Source organism: Nuphar pumila, chromosome 2 (assembly GCF_984573655.1).
Source record: "Nuphar pumila chromosome 2, dmNupPumi1.hap1.1, whole genome shotgun sequence".
Taxonomy (NCBI): domain Eukaryota; kingdom Viridiplantae; phylum Streptophyta; class Magnoliopsida; order Nymphaeales; family Nymphaeaceae; genus Nuphar; species Nuphar pumila.
In genome coordinates, this window is record NC_143250.1 from 2501 (window position 1) to 23375 (window position 20875).

Consider the following 20875-nt stretch of genomic DNA (forward strand, 5'->3'; position numbering starts at 1 on the left):
CCGAAAACCTTTAAACCACTAAACCTTTAAACCCTTAACCATTTAAACCTTATAAACCATTCATAAACTCTTTATCCTATAACCCTTAAACCCTTTATGAACTCTTAAACCCTTAAACCTCTTATATACTATTTATAAATCCTTCAACCTTTGAACCCTTAAACCCTTTATGAACTCTTAAACCCTTAAACTCTTTATAAACCCTTAAGCCCTTTATGAATTCTTAAACTCTTTATAAACCCTAACCTTTATAAACCCCTTATAAATCCTTCAACCCTTTATAAACCTTTTATAAAATCTAAACCCTAAATCTTAAACCCATCTGACCCAGAGGATCTGCCCCGGCCTGGATCCACTCTAATCAGGATCCAATCGAATGTAGTTACCCAACACCAAGATCCACTTCAGAGAAACTTGCCCAGTCTGGAATCCTATTCAGGCTATAAATGTGATGGGACGCCCCACCAGAATCCTATCTAAGGTTGGACTATGTTTGTATATTTACTCTTTTGGCCCTCTTGTAGTTTATAAATAGAGGTGCCGAGTCTATGTATTTTTCAATGATGTTTATTTAGAGTTTTCTCTAAGCTTCATTTTTTGTTTGGTTCTTGATTCACCGAGGGAATATAATTCTCCCTCGCCTTTTCTTTCATGTTTGTCATCGACACAAAGGGAACACATTTTCTCCCTCTCCTGCCGTCAACCTCCCATCCATTGCACACATCCTTGTGCAACGGTCCAAAAAATAGTTGCATCAAATTTTTATTGTTAGTTGTGTTCGATCAATACCAACACTTATATGCACTGAACCAGACAGATTTGGCTTGATCTGCGTCCCCAATGACTTTTTTTTGTTTGTTTTTTGAAGTCGGAAGATAGTCCCGACAACATGGTAGTTGTGTGACTGATTTTTTCTTTTAATCCTGCATTCTAATCCGATTTTCCAAAATTCATCATGGTTTTGTCTATTAAAAAGAACACCATAGTTAGCCTTACCTGACCTAAACTAAACCCAATTTAAAGATCGAAAAATCATATCTCGATCCGTAGATATCTCTCTTTATCGAAACCTGACATATCCAACGTTGGATCCCGATGACATAACGATTTTCAAACTTCAAAAATTTCCTAGGCCAAATCATAAGCCATAAAATCCTAAAATTTGTACCCTAAGTGCGTACATTTGTTAGCTTTGAAACCCCGTTTATAAATATAAAAAATGCATTGAGATCATGGAGATCTGGTATGATAATTGAAACCTGTCAGAACCCTAAAATCCTAAATCCTAAACCCTAACCCTTAAACTTTAATCCCTAAACCTTTAACCCTAAACCCTTTAACCCTAAATTTTAAACCATAAACCCCTTAACCTTCATCGTAGGTCTCAACAATAGCTTTAAAATAACATATTATAAGTGTCAATGGGATATCGAAGTGAAAAGTTATGATAGTTTAGGCTTTAAACGATTATAATGATATTTGATTAATTTTAATATGACATTTTAAAGGTATCACCGGGATCTAAGCCCTCGCGATTCAACAGAGACCATTGAAGCAAATTTCTATTCCAAAAAACTCTGTTTAAGCCCTTTAAAATGCAATTTTAATTTTTTTGAGCATTGTCATCATCTTTTAAGAGCTTAGATACAACTATTTGAATGGTTCAGATCTGTCCAGATGTACTGTCTTTATTTTATGAAACAGAAAGGGCAAAAACGGAAATAATGAATGAAACTCACTCGAAAAATGGAAGCGTGAAGGAAAACGAAGGCAGTGTAGTAGTAGTAGTAGAAGAAGAAGAATAAGGGTTCGGAGTCTGAAGAAAGAAGAAAGGGTGGAATAGGAAAGACAAAAAGAAGAAGATGAGGACGAAGGATGGAGGCTGTGATGGATGTGAGGAGGATGCGTCCAAATCAACCGGAGGCCGTGCGCTCCTCTCCCAGCATTCTCACGACCTCCTCTCCCTTGATGATCTTTTGTCCCGATCTCTATCTCTTCGCGTATCAAGGTATTTCTTGGTTTCCCTTTTTTTTAGGGGTATCGAATCGTCCGATGGCAATTTGGCTTGGTGGGATTATGGATAGTTCATTTAGTTGATTCAGTCCTACATCAGTTTTAATGTTTCCAATTGTGGATTTGATGCTACCTTTGCTTATTGATTTGATTTTTTTAGACATTTCTTTGAATTCTACTTTTTTGGATTGTGGTTTTGGTTGATTCGATCTTAGATCGGTTTTAGCGTGGGGTTTGATGGTTCGTTTTTTTATCGGGTTTTCTGATGGTTTGGTTTTGGAGTTTTCCGTGTGTTGGTTCGAGTCGATGATTTCTTTTCCCGCTATTTGATTGAATTTGATCGTGTTTGGCTGGCACGATCGTTGCGGAGAGTGCGCCTGCCTGTGTACTGTAACCGAAGAATTTGAGTGATGGAGATTCATTATTGATGTTGGTGAGTGCATGCATGTTTGTGTGGAGTGTGGCAAAGGAATCCAATTCTGAGGATGGCTAACCTTTTGGCTGCATAGGATGGAGCTGAATTGTGGTAGATTGTACGTGATGGGTTGTGGGGGAACGCGTTTTTCATGTAGGCTTGGTCTGTTGTTGGTTGAAAGAGCATAAAGATGATTTGGACTTGCAAATTTTCGGGTTATCTGTAGGAAAATTTTGAGCATGGATTGCGTTGGTGCTGTACGTAGAAAGAAAAAAAACACATAAGAGTGCAGGGGAATGTTTTTAGGTGTGGTGTATTGGGGACGTTGTGACAGGACCGTGTTCCCATGGTAGAGGACTGCAATTTTCCTTTCGTGCTTTTAACATGGACTAATTGACAATTGCTCCAAATTGATTCGAGTATTTCACCAGTACTGTGATCTTGTGCTTCTATGAGCTGCCAAGCCTGTTCATTAAAACTATCGAGACATTTTTTTTTTTGAGAAATAAGAAAATCAAGGAAGTTCTATGATAATTTCAGAATACAAATGTTTTTGCTTTTATCTCAATCTCCAGAGACAAATCTTGAGAATGACATTTGTAGTTTTCCTCCCCTTGCCTTTTTGATATGAGAACACCAACTGCCCCCCTTTGTTGATACGATAACACCAACTGCCCCTGCGTTTGCCTTACCTAGGGTGTGTGTGCGTGTGACCATGTCCTGTTGTTAGATATTGTGCAGACTGTGGAAAGAGAAAGAAAGAACACAAAGTTGATGATAATAAATATAAGTTTTCAAGTTGTTATTGTCAGCGTTTGTTGAAAAAGAAGTGAAGTATGTTTAGTTGACCAGGCGGAAAATCCAAATGTCAAGGCCCACCATGACAAAAAGTGCCGCCAGTTGCAAAAAATTAAGGGCACATATTTTCTCTTGCTTTCTCTGCTTCATGTTCGCTCTCTATCCCATCTTGGTATATTAGAAAACAAGCAGAAAAGCAACATAAAAGTGTACTTAAAATACCCGTGTTTTCTTAGGTACATTTAATTATGAAAAGTAAGTCCAAAAAATAAAAAAGTTACTACATTAATTAATGGACAAAAGGATGCTGCCTGTTTTTGCATTGCCTTACCATCTTTGCTTTTTTAAGTGCTTAATGGTATAGCATTTGTGTGGTAAGACTCTCTCTCTCTCTCTATAATGTCCAATGTCCAAAAGCCAAAGAAAGAACTACAACTGTGTTTGTCTTTAACTTCCTGTTGTAAACAGAATTTTGACAATTGCGGGCCTTAAAATGTAATGATGACAATATTATATGAGTGATGACAATATTATATGAGTGATGACAAGAAAAAAAGGAAAATGAAATAGTACACACTTGGTTTATTTCCCTATTCCTGAGTGAAAATTCTCAAATTGTTGCTTTGATCATTAGTACACACTTGTTTGGTCTTGGGGTTTGTGAAACTCTGGTTTTTGATTCCTTGCTTGTCCTGCATTTTTTTCATCTTGTTTGTTTTATGTTATGATATTTGTTCACAGAAAAGATATTTTTTTTCCCAGCAAAACCCTAACCAAAAAATGTCCAATAGTTAACTAATCGATCTCCTCACTTTTAGGTTTGGTGCTGAGAGATGTGTATAACATGACAAGCGTTCTGTTTTTCTTCCTCCTTTTCTCACAGCAAAGAGGTATCCATGAAACAAATTTTAGATTGAGATTTTCTGCAATGCGAGTTTCCTTAGTGGTAGACTATAGTACGGAAAGCCTCAGCCCATGAACCCATAGGAACACCATTGCTAAACATGAGCGAGAGTGCCATATCATTTATATGCCCATGTTTTCTTTTTGCCACACCATTTTATTCAGATATAAGGACAAAAAACATGCTATTGCCATTCTCGTAAAAAGTTAGTGAATAATTATGATAAGTAGTGATGCAACGACAATACGTAAACAAGAACAAAAGTCAAATAAGCGCAATTGCGCGAAGAAACTTTAAAACTGAACGAAACTCAGAATTTCAATTAGGAAAAAAAAAATAGGAAGCTTCAAAGAAGTTGGTTTCTCCTCTAAAAAAAATCTCTTCCTCACGTAGCCCTATTCTACTATATTTATATAAGTTTTTGGATATAGATCCAAGATCCGTTACAAAGGATCCAAATGATAATACGTAAAAAGAAACAAATAATCACATGGAATAAGTATCCAACTAGACTTGAATACTATACCACTGCCCTCCACAATCCGAATGTAATCTCGCCTCTATTGAACCTTCACCCGCCTCGAGTACTTACGCAAAGGCACTTCCTCTTGTCTCGGGACCGTTCTCGACGTTGCATCCACCACATCCATCCGCTCATCTACTCCGGAGGGGCATGGGACCCACGGTGCTGACCCCGGGTCCAGCATAGTCTGGGCTTCCTGTTCCTGCACTGCATCATTCTCCCCGGGTTGGGAAGAAGTCGCCTCTGACGACTTATTGCCACCACAATAGGCATATAGATCAGACACATTGAAGATAGGCGAGATATTTTGACAAGTCAAGCAAATATGCATTTGTACCCAAATGCTGGAGGATCTTAAAAGGACCATGCTTCTTGGGACTCAACTTATTGTAGGTTCCAACTGGGAAACACTCAGGACTAAGGTAAACTCACACTAATTGACCGACTTCAAACTGGACATCACGACGACCTTGGTCCATAAAGGCCTTGTAAGCCTCGTAACTTTCAGTCAGTTTAGTTTGAACCTGCTCGTGAATATCACGCATATATTCAACATCAATGGCATCAGGGGCTGGGTCAAAAACATTCGACACAAGGGCTAGGTCTACCACATGAGTAGGGGAACAACCATACACTACTTGAAAAGGGGTTTTGCCCGTCGACCTGTTAATAGAGTTATTATTATGCAAACTCGGCTTGAGGCAATGCTAAGTCCCAAGTTTTGATGTTTTCCCCGACAAGACTCCGAAGCAAATTCCTTAAAGTACGATTCACGACTTTAGTTTGACTATCTGTTTGTGGGTGATATGCACTACTGAATTGAAGCTTAGTTTTCAATAAAGCCCATAAGGATTTCCAAAAGTGACTCAGAAAATGTGTATCACGATCTGACGTGATAGAATGTGGCAACCCATGAAAACGTGCAACATCCTTAAAATAATAAGAAGCTATAAGAGAGGCATCTGTGGTACGCTTGCACGGGACAAAAATAGCCATTTTGGAAAACCAGTCAACCACAACTAAAATAGAGTCAAACCCACACACGGTTTTAGGAAGACTCAAAATGAAATCCATAGAAACATGCTCCCAAGGGCGCTCAGGAATAGGCAACGGTGTGTACAAACCACTATTCTGACGATGACCTTTAGACACTTGACACACACGACAACACTGAACAAATTTAACGACATCCTTAACGCATTTTGGGCCAAAAATAGCGTTCATCCAACAATGCAAAAGTCTTGTCATGTCCAAAATGCCCAACTAATCCCCCTTCATGCAATTCTGAAATCAACTGTAGCCTAAGAGAGAATGCCGGAATACACAACTTATTTCTACGAAAAAGATAACCGTTATGTATCGAAAATTGTGATTTTGATAATCCTTTTAAAGAGAGGCATTCTTCCCAGATTTGTTGAAAATCAAGATTAGTCATATACAACTCTTTACATTGTTCAAAATCAATCACTTGCACTGACATAGTCATTAAAAGATTGTTCTTCCGACTAAGGGCGTCAACTACCTTGTTGAGAGCACCAGACTGATGACGAATAGTAAAAGTGTACTCTTGCAAGAAACTAACCCACTTAGCATGTCTAGCACTTAACTTCTTTTGATTGTTTAAATATTTTAGTGCCTCGTGATCCGTGTGTAAGACAAATTCTTTATAAATGAGATAATGCCTCCGGTAATGAAGGGCTTGTACAACGACATAAAATTCAACATCATAAGTAGAATACTATCGCTTTGCTTGAGTCATTTTTTTCACTAAAAAAGCAATAGGTTTACGATTTTGACTCAAGACAGCGCCAATCCCTACTTTAGAGGCATCACATTCCACTTAAAAAACCAAGTTAAAATCTGAAAGTGCTAGAATAGGGGCGCTAGTCATTTTTTCCTTAATGAGAATGAAAGCCTTATCGGCCACCAAGGTCCACTGGAATTTAGCTCCCTTAAGGCACTCCGTGATGGGGGCCATAATGGTGCTAAAATTCCTAATGAAACGATGATAGAAGGTAGCCAATCCATGGAAACTACGAATCTCACCCAAAGTTCGTGGGGTCGGCCACTCTACAATCGCTTGGATTTTGGCAGGATCGGCTTTAACACCATCAGATGATACTATAAAGCCCAAGAAAACCACACTAGAAGAAAAAAAATCACACTTTTTGGCATTTATAAAAAGCTTTTCTCTTCTCAAAATTTCCAAAACTCGACGCAAATGCACTAAATATTCAGACAAAGAACTGTAAATCAAAATATCATCAAAATACACAACTACAAACTGGCCTAAACAAGGGCTTAACACTTGGGTCATCATGTTTATAAAGGTACTAGGGGCATTCGACAAACCAAAAGGCATAACCAACCACTCATACAACCCATCACGTGTCTTAATGCCGTTTTTTATTCATCCCCTTCCCGAATACGAATTTGGTGGTACCCAATTTTTGAAAAGACAAAGGCACCCGCCAACATGTCAAACATGTCATCCAATCGGGGAATAGGGAAACTGTATTTAACAGTGATGCGATTGATGACCCTACTTTCAACGCACATTCGCATGGACCCATCTTTTTTAGGAGTGAGTAGGACAGACACTGCGCAAGGACTAATACTCTCACGAATGAACCCCTTTTGCAGCAACTCCCCTACTTGCCTCTGCAGTTCGGCATGCTCAGACGGATTCATGCGATAAGCTGGCAAGTTAGGCAGACTCGACCCAGGGATAAAATCTATTGCATGTTGCATAACCTTCATTGGAGGTAGCCCATCAGGAAGGTCTTCAGACATGATATCCTTAAACTCTTCCACAAGAGGAGCAACCTCAGTAGGGATGGACAACAAAGTACTCAAAACAGGTTTGGCCACCAGGGCATAGCAATAACCCTCATCTCTACATTGATTCAAAAAGGTTTTGTAAGATAGGCATGCAAGTCTAGGGACTCGCTCAAGCTTATCTACAATAGGAAAACTTGTTTCTTTTATAGGGAGCAGAATTATTTTATGTCCCTTAAAGGCAAAAGAGTACGTGTTTTTACGACCATCATGAGTAGTCTTACGATCGAACTGCCAAGGTCGTCCTAAAAGAAGAATACGTCATGCACTCATAGGAGCCACATCACACCAAACCTCATCGTGGTAATGCTCCCCCATTGAAAACTTGACTAGACAACATTGGGTGATGGAAATTTTATTGCCCTTTTTAAAGCAAGTCATTTTGTAGGGATGAACAAGTTTTTCCGTTTTTAAATTGAGGGTTGATACAACACTTTTAGAAACCATATTTTCACAAGCTCCAGTGTCAATAATACATCACACACATGACCCTCACAATTACACCTAGTTCTAAAAATATTATTTCGCAACCACTTGGATGTAGTTGACTCACGAGGGATAGTCAAAACATGATGAATGGACAAGTTTTGAACGTCACCATCAAATTCTATGATCTCCTCTCCCTCAACTGTTGACTCACTCCCACCATCATTAGATGACTCAGTTGCAGGCTCGACTAAATGGGTTTTCTTAGTTATGGTAGGACACTTTGACACCACATGTCCTAACTATTGACACCTAAAACAACAGATGGTGGAATCAACAGGTTTAATTTTGGACCTAGTGTTGTAGGTTGGGCCTGACTGGTCAGACTTGTTGGAATTAACTTGGGTGGAAAATTTTGAGTCTTCCTTCTTTAAGGAGCTTGCTCCCCTGGTTGGAAAACTCGACTTAGACCGACCAGACTGGTCATTCCTAGAGGCCTTGAACTTTTGTTTTTTTTTTCCTCCACATTCATGGCATAACTACTTGCCTGATCTAATGACTATACTGTAATGCAACTAAATTCGTCAGAAATAGCAAGGCGAAGGCCAGAAATATACTTGGTAACCTGCTATCGTGCGGTCTCCACAATCTGCACTCGTAGGGATAGACGGTGGAATTTTGCAGTGTACTCTGCCACGGTATGGGTCCCTTGACGCAAATTCAGGTACTCCTTGTAGGCTCTGTCCGCGTGGTCTGAAGGCACGAACTTGGCCTGCATCAGCCTCTACATCTCATCCCAGGTCTGCACTCGTCCCTGTCCGTGTCTCTCCCTCGATCTCTTGAACTCGACCCACCACGTCTGTGCTAGGCTCCTCTGTCGAGGAAGAACTGTACTGCATAGGCCCAATAAAAAAACTGCTCCACGTCAAATTTGCCCACGAACTCCGAAAGGTCCAACTTCACTCCATAAGTGGTGGAGTGCTCATGTGCTCTGTTCTGACGACGATCTACAATCCCTGGAGGGTGCTCATGCCAGAAGGTTGAAAGTTTTCCTCTGCACCTGCGTTGAGAAAGAGAAGAGAGAGAGAGAGGGAGAGGGAGAGAGAGATCGATTACGGCTGTGAAATCGTGACCTAACTTGTGTATTTAAGTGTACATTACAGTATGGGTCCGGGTCTGGTGTATCCAGACCCGATAAATGTAAAAAGAGTTACATGGTCATTACATTACATGGATCAGTTACATGGATCGGGTCAGATCCTTTGCACCTTTTTCACCCCCCCTCAAGTTGATTATGGTTTTGAACCATGAACAACTTGCTTTTAAGCATCCAAAAGCAGTCCTTGGTTAACCCTTTGGTAAATATGTCTGCAACCTGTCTTTCAGTGCTGACAAACTCAGGCTCAATCTCTTTTTCTTCAACCTTTTGTCTCACAAAGTGTTGGTCGATCTCAATGTGCTTGGCACGACTGTGATGTATTGGATTGAATGACATGTTGATGGCACTTTGATTGTCACAGAGCAAGGTAGTGTGGGAGATCTTTTCTCGTACTTCAGTTAGAAGATGCCTGATCCATGTGACTTCGGCAGTGGCAGCAGCCATGGATCTATATTCAGCCTCAGTGCTTGATCTAGCGATAGCTTGTTGTTTTCTACTACTCCAAGAGACTGAATTTCTTCCAATGAAGGTACAATATCCTGATGTAGATCTTCGTTCGTCAGGATCTCCTGCCTAGTCTGCATCACAATATACAGTGATTTCGTGCTCGTCTTGGCCATATGACTGTGGTAAATACATCAATCCATCCCCAATAGTCCCTTTCAAATATCTAAGGATCCTCTTGACTGCTTCCATATGTCCAGTACGTGGCGCATGCATAAATTGAGACACTTGATTGACTGAATAAACAATGTCAAGTCTAGTGAATGTGAGGTATTGTAACAATCCTATTATGCTACGATACCTGGTGGGGTCATCACACAGATCTCCATCATGAGCGCTAAGTTTTTTTATGAAGTATACTCGGAGTTCCGAGAGGTTTGCAGTCTTTCATGCCTGCCTTGCTGAGAACGTCTACGGTGTACTTGTGTTGAGTGAGTGTCAAGCCATGAGCCTGGTTATCAACTTCTACACCAAGAAAATAGCGTAGAACTCCAAGATCTTTCATTTTGAACCTTTGACCTAATAAGTCTTTTATTTCTTGGATGTGGTCCGCAGAGTTTCTTGTGATGATAATATCATCGACATAAATTAATAATAGAGTGGTCACAGGCGGGCTTTTAAAAATAAATAATGAGTGGTCCAGTATGGAACATGAAAATCCATGTTTCTGAATCTCTAGCGAGAAGCTATCAAACCAAGAGCGAGATACTTGCTTCAGGCCATAGATAGCTCTTTTTAGCTTGCATACATGGGTTTTACAATTTTGTTCTTGATATCCAGGGGGTTGTTCCATGTATACTTCCTCCTTCAAATTCCCATGTAAGAATGCATTTTTTACATCAAGCTGACTCAACTTCCATCCATGTTCAACAACAAGGGAGATGATGATTCAAATCGTTCCCATTCTTACAACCTGACTAAAGGTCTCATCATAGTCTTGCCATGCTTCTTGAGTGAATCCTTTTGCTACAAGCCTTGCCTTATATCGTTCAATGGTTCCATCTGGCTTGTACTTGATTTTGTAGACCCATTTGCATCCGACAACATTTTTATCAGGTGGTCTGGGAACAACTTTCCATGTTCCACATTCATGCAAGGCTTGCATTTCATCATTCATGGCTTCTACCCATTTCATAGAAGCAGCTGCCTAATAATACATGATGGGCTCTTCGTCCTTATTGATGGCAGTTAAAACAATTGAAGATCCAAGGAAAAGTTGTTATAACTAACCCACCTGTCAATAGGATGTCGTATGCGGTTTGATTTTCTGGCTGCAAGAGTATGAGAAGGCGCAGGATTGGCGACTGAGACATGATCTGAATGGCTTGATGTTGTCGGTCTCTGTCTAGAATAGACAATGCCTTTGTATCTGCCCGATACTTCCTCTGCATTCTGTGACCCCGACGTCCCAGTGTTCTCAAACACCTCTCCTTGTTGCACACAATCTGAGGAACATGCTTCATTGGAGCCAGCAAAAAGTTATGAGCTCAGCCAAGGATAGTAAATTTCAGTTGGCATATTCGTTGTATCAGCTCCGTGATCAAAATTTTGTTCATCAAAGACAACGTTTCTTGAGGTTCTGATGCGTTTGTTGGTGGGATCATAACACCTATATCCTTTGTAGTCATCTGCATATCCCACAAATCAGCACTTTTGAGCCTTGTCTTGAATCTTGTTTCTTAGGGACTGATCGATATGCACATAGCAGACACATCCAAAAACACGCAGATCACAATAACTAGGATGAGTTCCAAAAAGACAATGATAAGGAGACTTATTTTCTAGAACAACCATAGGCAGTTTATTTATCACATGCACGGCATAATGGAAAGCTTTTGTCCATAGGTTGATGGGAAGATTGCTGTCATGAAGCATACTCATGGCACTTTCAACGATATGCCTGTGTTTTCGTTCAGCAATTCCATTTTGTTGAGGGGTGTGAGTGTTAAAACTGCTTGGGTTGGCAGTTCTATCGTGAATACCGAGAAGGAGGAGTGGAGAAGAGAGGAGAGAGGAGAGGGGATTTCCTTGGAATCGGCAGCCACTTCTTTTCTGTGTGCTGCACTAAACATCATTAATATAAAATAGGTTTACAATAATATTTTACAATGGCAAGATTGCCCCTGGTTAGTAATGTATAATACATTATAATATAGCAACCACGTGAACCTATTCTATATGGATATGGATTCAGTACTGGATCCATATCCGATCTATATTCTAATACTCTCCCTCAAGTTGTGCATGGGATTGAACCATGTGCAACTTGTTCTTCAGATACCAAAAGCGGTTACTTGTGAGACCTTTTCTGAACATATCAACAACTTGGTCTTCTGAAGGCACATAGACCGGTTCAATCTCTTTGTCTGCTATCTTTTGTCTGATGAAATGTTGGTCAATCTCAATATGTTTGGTCCGGCCGTGATGAACAAGATTGAAAGCAATTTGTACAACACTTCTATTATCACACATGAGGGTTGAACTTGAGATACTCTCTCCCATTTCTGTAAGGAGATGCCTAACCCAGGTTACTTCTGCTGTGGTAGCTGCCTTAGATCTATATTCTACCTCCGTGCTAGACCTTGCCACAACTTTCTGTTTTCTGCTACTCCATGAGATAATATTGCTTCCAATGAAAACACAATATCCTGAAACCGACCTTCTTTCATCTGGGTCTCCTGCCCAGTCTGCATCTGTATAGGCCAATATGTCATGTTTCGGTGTTGCCCATGAAGATTGAGCATATTTGAGTCCATCACCCACCGTGCCTTTTAGATATCGGAGAATACGCTTGACGACATCCATATGACCAGTCTTTGGTTCATGCATAAACTAAGATACTTGATTTACAGAATATACAATATCTGGTCTAGTAAAAGTAAGATACTGTAACATGCCCACTAAAGTGCGATACTTGGTTGCATCAGGATACAACTCGCCATCACAAATGCTGAGTTTTTGATTGACAACACTGGGTGTAGGCACATGTTTGCAATCTGTCATTCCTGCTTTGGCCAAAAGATCAAGAGTGTATTTGTGTTGAGTTAATGACATTTCTCCATCCTGTCTGTCCACCTCTACACCAAGAAAATACCTTAGCTTTCCAAGATCTTTCATCTTAAATCGCATACTCAGCAAAACTTTAATTTGTTGAATACGCTCTGGAGCATTACCAGTGACCACTATATCATCAACATATATAAGTAAGAAAACTACAGTGGTTCTATCCCTGTATATGAATAAAGAATGGTCTAGTTGGGAACGAATAAAACCGTGGTTCTGAATCTCTGAGGAGAAGCTGTCAAACCATGACCGGGAGGCTTGCTTTAAACCATACAATGCTCTGGTTAATTTACATACATATGCTTTTGGGTCTCCCTTTGCATAACCTTGAGGTTGCTCCATATAGACCTCTTCTTTTAAGTCCCCATGAAGAAATGCATTTTTGACATAAAGCTGACTAAGGCTCCACCCATGCTCAATGGCCAGGCCGAGGATAATACGAATGGTTCCCATTTTCACTACTGAATTGAAGGTCTCATCGTAATCTTCACCATATTCTTGGGTGAACCCTTTGGCAACAAGACGTGCCTTGTATCGTTCAATGCTCCCATCCGGTTTATATTTAATCTTATACACCCATTTTGAGCCAACAACATTTTTATCTGGGGGACGTCCAACTATCTTCCATGTTCGACACTCATACAGTGCCTCTATTTCCTCATTCATCGCCTCAATTCATTTGTCAGATTGAACAACTTGACAAAATCCAAGTGGTTCTTCATGTTTTTCAACCTTGGATAGGAAAATCTGAAAATCCATAGAGAAGTTATCGTAACTTACCCATTTTTCAATTGGATGCCTTATCCTGCTTGATTTTCTTGGTGCATCCACATTATTGGGGAATGTCATGTGTTCTCAAACAGGTGCATCTGTTTGTGCTTTGGGTCTTCTGGTGTAGACATTCCCTTTATATCTCTGACATTCTGTTTCTGACACCTTATCTGAAACCGTCTCATCATGTATGTTTTCAGGAGCCAAAGTGGTACATTCAGCAACATGTGAGATAAGTTCAGCACTGAGCCATGGATTATACCAATTATCAGCCATATCACCATGTTCACGATCATAGTTGGCTTTATTTTCTGGAAAGCTATTTTCATCAAAGACAACATTTCTGGAAATTCTGATCTTCTTATTGATAGGGTCATAACACCTGTACCCCTTGTGTCCATCTGCATAACCTACAAATTGGCATATAAAGGCTTTGTCCTGAAATTTGTTTCTCATGGATTTGTCAACATGTACATAACATGTGCATCCAAAAACTCGTAACTCATCATAATTAGGCTGTATACCAAAAAGAACATAATAGGGAGACTGATTTTCAAGGATAGGCATATGAAGATGATTTATCACATGAGTGGCAGTATGAAAAGCTTCTGTCCAAAGGTTGATGGGCAAATTACAACCATGCATCATACTCATTGCACTCTCCACAATATGTCTGTGTTTACGTTCAGCAATTCCATTTTGTTGTGGAGTATACGGGCAAGAAACTCTACGATGTATCCCATTATCTTGGAGGAAGTCTAAAAACTCTTTGGAAGAATACTCACCACCTCCATCACATTGGAGAATTTGAATATTTTGGGAGAATTGATTTTTAACATAGTCATGAAAGTGACGAAAAATAAGAAAAACCTCTGATTTGTGTTTCATGAAGAATATCCAGGTAAAACGAGAGAAACTGTCAATAAAAGATACATAATATTTACTTCCAGAAGAAGAAGGATTGGGAGCTGGACCCCAAACATCAGAACATATTATCTCAAAAGGAATAAAAGATCTTTTATTTATTTAATGAAAAGGAAGTACATGACTCTTGCAAACTTAACAACTGAAACACATTTTATTCTTTAATGAAAATGAAACAGACTCTGAAAGAAAACCATTGGACACTAACTTTTCAATAAAAACTTGACTACAATGACCAAGACGAGAATGCCAGAGATCTGGCTTATTACATTTGGATAAACTTAGGACGTTTTCAGAGACATGATCAGACTTGGGCTTCAAAACACTGGAGGCTGGATCTTCATTGAAGACATACATGTTTCCACGTCGCTCTCCTTTAGCGAACATCTCCTTTGTTTGAAGATCCTTGACAAAGACAAAAGTAGGAGTAAATTCCACAGATGAATTGGTAGAGTCAACAAGTTTAGATATAGAGACAATGTTTTTCTTTATATTTGGTGCATGAACGACATCAGATAAAGAAATAGATGACTCAGACAAAGGAATAAGGACATTGCCTATGTTTGAAAAAGGGTGGTGAGTCTCATCTCCAGTTACAATATTAGATTTTCTAGAATAGGGAACCAAAGTAGAGAATTTACCTGCATTGCCAATAACATGAGTCGCTGCCCCGGAGTCAACATACCATATTCCATCATCATTCTGTTTCAAGTTCAAGTTGGCCATCGCAGATAAGAGAAGATCCTTAGCATCATCACTGACCCGAAAGGTACCTGCAGTTCCTGGTGTAGCAATATTTCTATTATTTTGTGCTCTGTTTCAATTCTGCGGGTTGAACCAACAATTGGCTTTGATGTGACCCCGTTTATTACACTGATAGCATGTGGGAACATTCCTTGAAAAACTGGCTGTGGAATTTGGTGTGAGTAGTAATCCACGTCCGCCCTGGATGGCAATTCCCTTGCCTCTGCCACGTCTTCCTCGTGCTCGATCAACTATCATCCCTGTGGCAAGAACCTCATGCGTAGATGATTGTCCAGCTGAAGTATCAGGCATGCTCTTCAGGGTCATTTCGTATTGAAGCAGTTTGGCGTATAATTCCTCAAAACTGAGTAATGTAGGTAAGCACAATAAGGAGGTTACAAGGACATGATATTCTGATCCCAAGGCATTCAATGTTTGTTGCACCTTTTCTTTATCTGATACTGGATATCCAACCATGGCTAACTGGTCCGTAATGCTTTTAACTTGATTTAAGAATTCAATAATGCTCATTGCCCCCTTTCTTAACATCTGAAATTCGTGTTTGAGAAACAACACTTTAGCCTCTGATATCTGAGAATATGTCTGAGCTAAAACCTCCCACAAAACTTTGGATGTGCAATCATCAGAAATGTAAATCAATATCTCTTGAGACAATGTGGAAGTGATGTATGCAACAAGAGCCTGATCGCGCTTCATCCAAGAAACAAATGCAGGATTGCGAATAGTATTCGACAATCCTCCATCTTCTTTGGTTTCGGTTATGATAAATTCTGGAGGTATAGGATTAGATCCATCCAAGTGGCCTGAAAGGTCTTGACTACGAATAAAAGGAGCAATTTGCCTTTTCCAAGTCAGGTAGTTGTTGGTAGTCAATTTTTCTGAAACTAGCTGTCCAAGGAAGTTGGAAGAAAGATCTGAATTGCCTGAAGTATCCATTGGTAGCTGGTTGACAACGAGAAGATACGGCTTGCCTGAAGTATTAGTGACTGAAACTGAAACTGAAATGAAAACACTAGTGGCTGAAGCAACAAAACGACAGAGCAATTCAAGATAAAAGGTTAAGTAGAAGAGAATAAAACAGTCGTGACAAAGCAGTTTTCAGACCAGCAGAAACGTGATGTTCAAAATTGATGGAGAAGAAAAACAGAAAATAACGTCAGCGTGGGAAAGAAATAGTTGGCGTGATGTGGGAATGAAGCTGAAAGGAATCTCAGCGAAGGAAAATAGAAGAAACAGTTGATAGAAAATAAGTATTTCAGTAGTAGAAGGAAGAGAACAAAAGACTCGCTGAAAAGGGAGAAAGAAATGAATCAGGTGTGACCTGTTTCAAACTCGGCTGAAGGGGATGAAGAGCAGAAGACTCGGCTGAAATCAGGCGTGACCTGTTTCAAACTCGGCTGAAGGGGATGAAGAGCAGAAGACTCGGCTGAAGAGGTGACCTGTTTGAAACTCGACTGAAGAGGAGGAACTCGGCTGTTTGAAACTCGGCTGTTCTGAAGAGGAGGAACTCAGCTGTTCTGAAACTCGGCTATTCTGAAGATGAGAAACTCGGTTGTTCTGAAGAGGAAGAGGAGACTCAGCTCGTCTGTGAACTCGACTGAAGGTTGGGCACGGTAGGTCGTGAAGTAGGCCTTTTCACGATCGCTGATAAGGGAAAAGACTCGGCCGAAGGCTTGGCAGATCCTTTCACGATCCCTGACGAATGCACTTTTACGCCCAGATTAATCGCTGCTCTGATACCATGTTAAAACTGCTTGGGTTGGCAGTTCTATCGTGAATACCGAGAAGGAGGAGTGGAGAAGAGAGGAGAGAGGAGAGGGGATTTCCTTGGAATCGGCAACCACTTCTTTTCTGTGTGCTGCACTAAACATCATTAGTATAAAATAGGTTTACAATAATATTTTACAATGGCAAGATTGCCCCTGGTTAGTAATGTATAATACATTATAATGTAGCAACCACGTGAACCTATTCTATATGGATATGGATCCAGTACTGGATCCATATCCGATCTATATTCTAATAGTGAGGACATGACACCCTTCTTCCTATTCCGTTATTTTGAAGAAAATAAATAAAATCACGGGATGAGAATTCCCCACCTCCATCACATTGGAAAAATTGAATGGACTCAGAAAATTGATTTTTGACAAGAGAAAGAAAATTTTGAAACAAAGAGAAGACTTCTCACTTATTTTTTATGAAATATATCCAAGTGTATCGAGAATAGTTATCAACAAATATTAGATAGTATTTGCTTCCAGATCCAGAGGCAATTGGGGCGGGTCCCCATACATCAGAACACATTATCTCATTAGATAGTATTTGCTTCCAGATCCAGAGGCAATTGGGGCAGGTCCCCATACATCAGAACACATTATCTCAAAAGGTTTTGAAGCTCTCTTATTAATGGAATGAAAAGGCAATACATGACTCTTGCAGGAAAGACAACTGGAACATTTGTGACTGTTCTCATCCCTATTGAGACATTCTTTTGGAATGAGATTATTAGATACAAGTTTCTCAATAAAATGACTCCCACAATGTGCTAACCGACTATGCCATAAGAATGACTTATTACATTCAGAAATACTAAAAACATTAGCAGAAGAGGATGAACACGACTCTAATGAGGGCTTTGAATTCAGGTGGACAGGGCGAACAACATGACAAGGAGCTTCTTCAAAGATATACATATTGCCTCGTCTCTTTCCTTCAACGAATGTTTCCCTCGTGCGTAGGTCCTTGACCTGCACAGAGAAGGGAGTGAATTCAACTGAAGCATTATTATCATCAATAAGTTTGGAAACAGAGACAATATTTTTCTTAATGTCAGGAGCATGAAGAATGTCTGAAAGAGTAAGAGTGGAATATGACATGGGAATGACAATTTTTCCAACATGAGAAACAGGACGGTGGGATCCATCTCCAGTGATAATCTTACTTTTTCCAAAATAAGGAATGGGATTAGAAATCTTACCTACATCACCTGTCATATGAATCGCTGCCCCTGAGTCGAAAAACCAAGTGCCTTCATCACTCTGCTTCAATTTCAACTCTGACAAGGCAGATATCAGCAGATCTTTAATCTCTCCACTATTTGAGAACTTCCTTTTGTTTTTGGTCTGTTGACCCTTTCCTTTATTCTCTGGATTATGCCAACAATTCGCCTTGATATGCCCATTTTTGTTACAAAGGAAGCAAGTAAGATTGGTTCTTGATCCTTGCGCATGAGCTAACGTATTTGGAGTGGGAAGCAGACCACGCCCTCCGTGTCCACTTCGCCCTTGTCCTCCTCGTCCTCGTTCTCTACCATAAGTCACTCCTGTGGCAAAAACTTCCTGAGAATTTGTGTGAATGTGAGATTCCTCAGAGAACCCTTTCAGAGTCATCTCATACTGAATCAATTTTGCTCGCAACTCATCAAAGGTAGGAAGGGCAGAGAGACACAATAGTGAAGTGACGATCATATTGTAGTCGGATCCCAATCCAGTCAGAGTCTCTTGTACCATATCACTGTCACTCACCGCGCATCCTATAACTGCAAGTTGGTCTGTGATAGTCTTCATCTTGTTCAGATATTCCATGATGGTCATGAAATCTTTTCTCAGCATTTGAAATTCCCTCTTGAGAAAAACCATTCGTGCCTGCGAAACTTGTGAATATGTTTGAACCAATTTTTCCCAAAGTTGCAAAGCAGTATAATTGTCGGGAATTGCAACAAGGACCTCTTGAGACAAGGTGGAAGTGATATATGCAACCACCGACTGATTTTTCCTTTCCCAGTTGAGGTACTCTACATTCTTGACATACACAATTGAACTTACTCCTTTGTTGTCTTTTTCCTCTCTCGTAACAAATTCGAGTGGAGTGGGAGTGGTTCCATCAAGGTGACCTAGGAGACCTTGACTCCTTATAAAAGGAATGATTTGTCTCTTCCAAATCAAAAAGTTTGAGGTAGTTAACTTTTCACAAACGAGTTGAGTGAGAAAACTTTAGAAAAGATTGGATGAAGAGGAATGAAGATCCATGAAGAAGAGTTTTAACAAGAAAATGGAACCCCTTTTTTTGTGTTACCAGAGTATCCACAGAGTGCTCATTCTGCAGCTAGAGAGGTTTGCTGATCGTCTGCCTTTTTTTTTTTGACGACTGAGAAACTCAAAAAATTGGTGACCAAAGGCTGTCAAAAGAAATTCAGACTATATTCCAAGACTGAGTTTTCTCTTCTACTTTTGTAAGGTCGGATATTTAAGCAATGAAAAGAAATTCAGACTGTATTTTCAATGTGGAAACAATGAGGAAAGAAAGAGAGAAAAAAATTCAAACTGTATTTTCAATGTGGATCCCACTCGTAACAGTCAAAAGGAATATAATACGACAAAGGGTTTTTGAGAGTCGAATCAAAAGAGGTTGTCACACAGCAGGTTGGACATCAAAAGGGTTTAGAATCCCAGATTTGATGTCACAGGTTTGCTCGAAATGCACGATCAGACTTGGATATCCAGCCCAGTAGAAGAAGGGATACGCAGAAAAGAGAAGAGGGGATGCGCAGGAAAAAAATTGAATGGGTTATAATTTAATCTTAGTGTTTCACGTGAAACAAGTTTTTTTTTCCCTTTCTTTGATATACAGGGTTATCGTGAACCAGGGTTCACGTGAACTCTTCGTGAACAGCTTAGGGATTCACGTGAGGCGTGAATCCACTAAAAAGAAAAGAGAAGACTGAAGAAAAACAGAAAAGGGGGAAAACGAGAGATGGAGATTGAGAATGGAGGTAGAGAAAAAAAAATCTGAAGAAGAAAAGAAGACGGGAGATGAACGAATCCTCAAACCTTTGATCTGTCGCACCTTTGGAATCCTCTTCAACCCCTACATGGATCTACGCTCTGATACCATGAAAGTTTTCCTCTGCACCTGCGTTGAGAAAGAGAAGAGAGAGAGAGGGAGAGAGAGATCAATTACGGCTGTCACGATTTCAGTAAAATGAAATCGTGACCTAACTTGTGTATTTAAGTGTACATTACAGTATGGGTCCGGGTCTGGTGTATCCAGACCCGATAAATGTAAAAAGAGTTACATGGTCATTACTGTTAAAATGTAAATTGTAATATATATATATTATTTAATATTATTATATTTTCTTTTATTATTTTCTTTTTCTATTTTTCTTTATTTTCTTTTTTAGCATCTAGTTCAATAGAAACTAGATATTTGATCTAGTCAAGTTCCTGTTGGACTGTGCAAATAGCTGTTGGACTGTAGTCCAACAACTATAATAAATGTTGTTGGACTATAGTCCAACAGCTATAATAAGAGACGGACTACAATCCAACGTCTCTTTTGGAGAGCTCAAAATGAGCTCTCCTCTCTCTTCCACTTTTTTGTATATATAGGGGTGAACCCCTTCAATATAAATTACTATGCTTCTTAAGCATTTTGTTCATGAATAAAGTATTATTTATTTTTCAAGTGTTCTTCCTTTTATACCCTTTCAAGGGTCATGCTTGTAGTGTCTCCAATAGACACTTGTTTGTGAGTTATTCGTGCATTTGTTGAAGACCACCATTTCATTACATGGTATCAGAGCTACAAAATCCTTAGATCTTGAAGTGCTTCTGCCTCGATTTTCGTGCCACATTTACAAAAGGTGTTTCATCACCTTGTTCTTGGCTCAAGAAGATTTGTTTGAAGAAAGACGAACTTGTGCTACAAAAAATTTTGGTTTTGTATCATCTCTTATTCCCTTGTCTACTCTTTTTCTTTTCTTTTTAT

The 20875-nt window shown here is 39.7% G+C and overlaps 1 long non-coding RNA gene across 1 annotated transcript in view; it reads left to right on the plus strand.

Moving 5' to 3' along the window:
- The first annotated feature begins 1766 nt into the window (after positions 1-1766).
- Positions 1767-20875, plus strand: part of LOC149844347 (uncharacterized) — a 35208-nt gene continuing 16099 nt past the window's right edge. The window contains exon 1 of the long non-coding RNA XR_016429264.1: positions 1767-2008. This is a non-coding gene — a long non-coding RNA (uncharacterized LOC149844347). The remainder of the gene's footprint in view (positions 2009-20875) is intronic.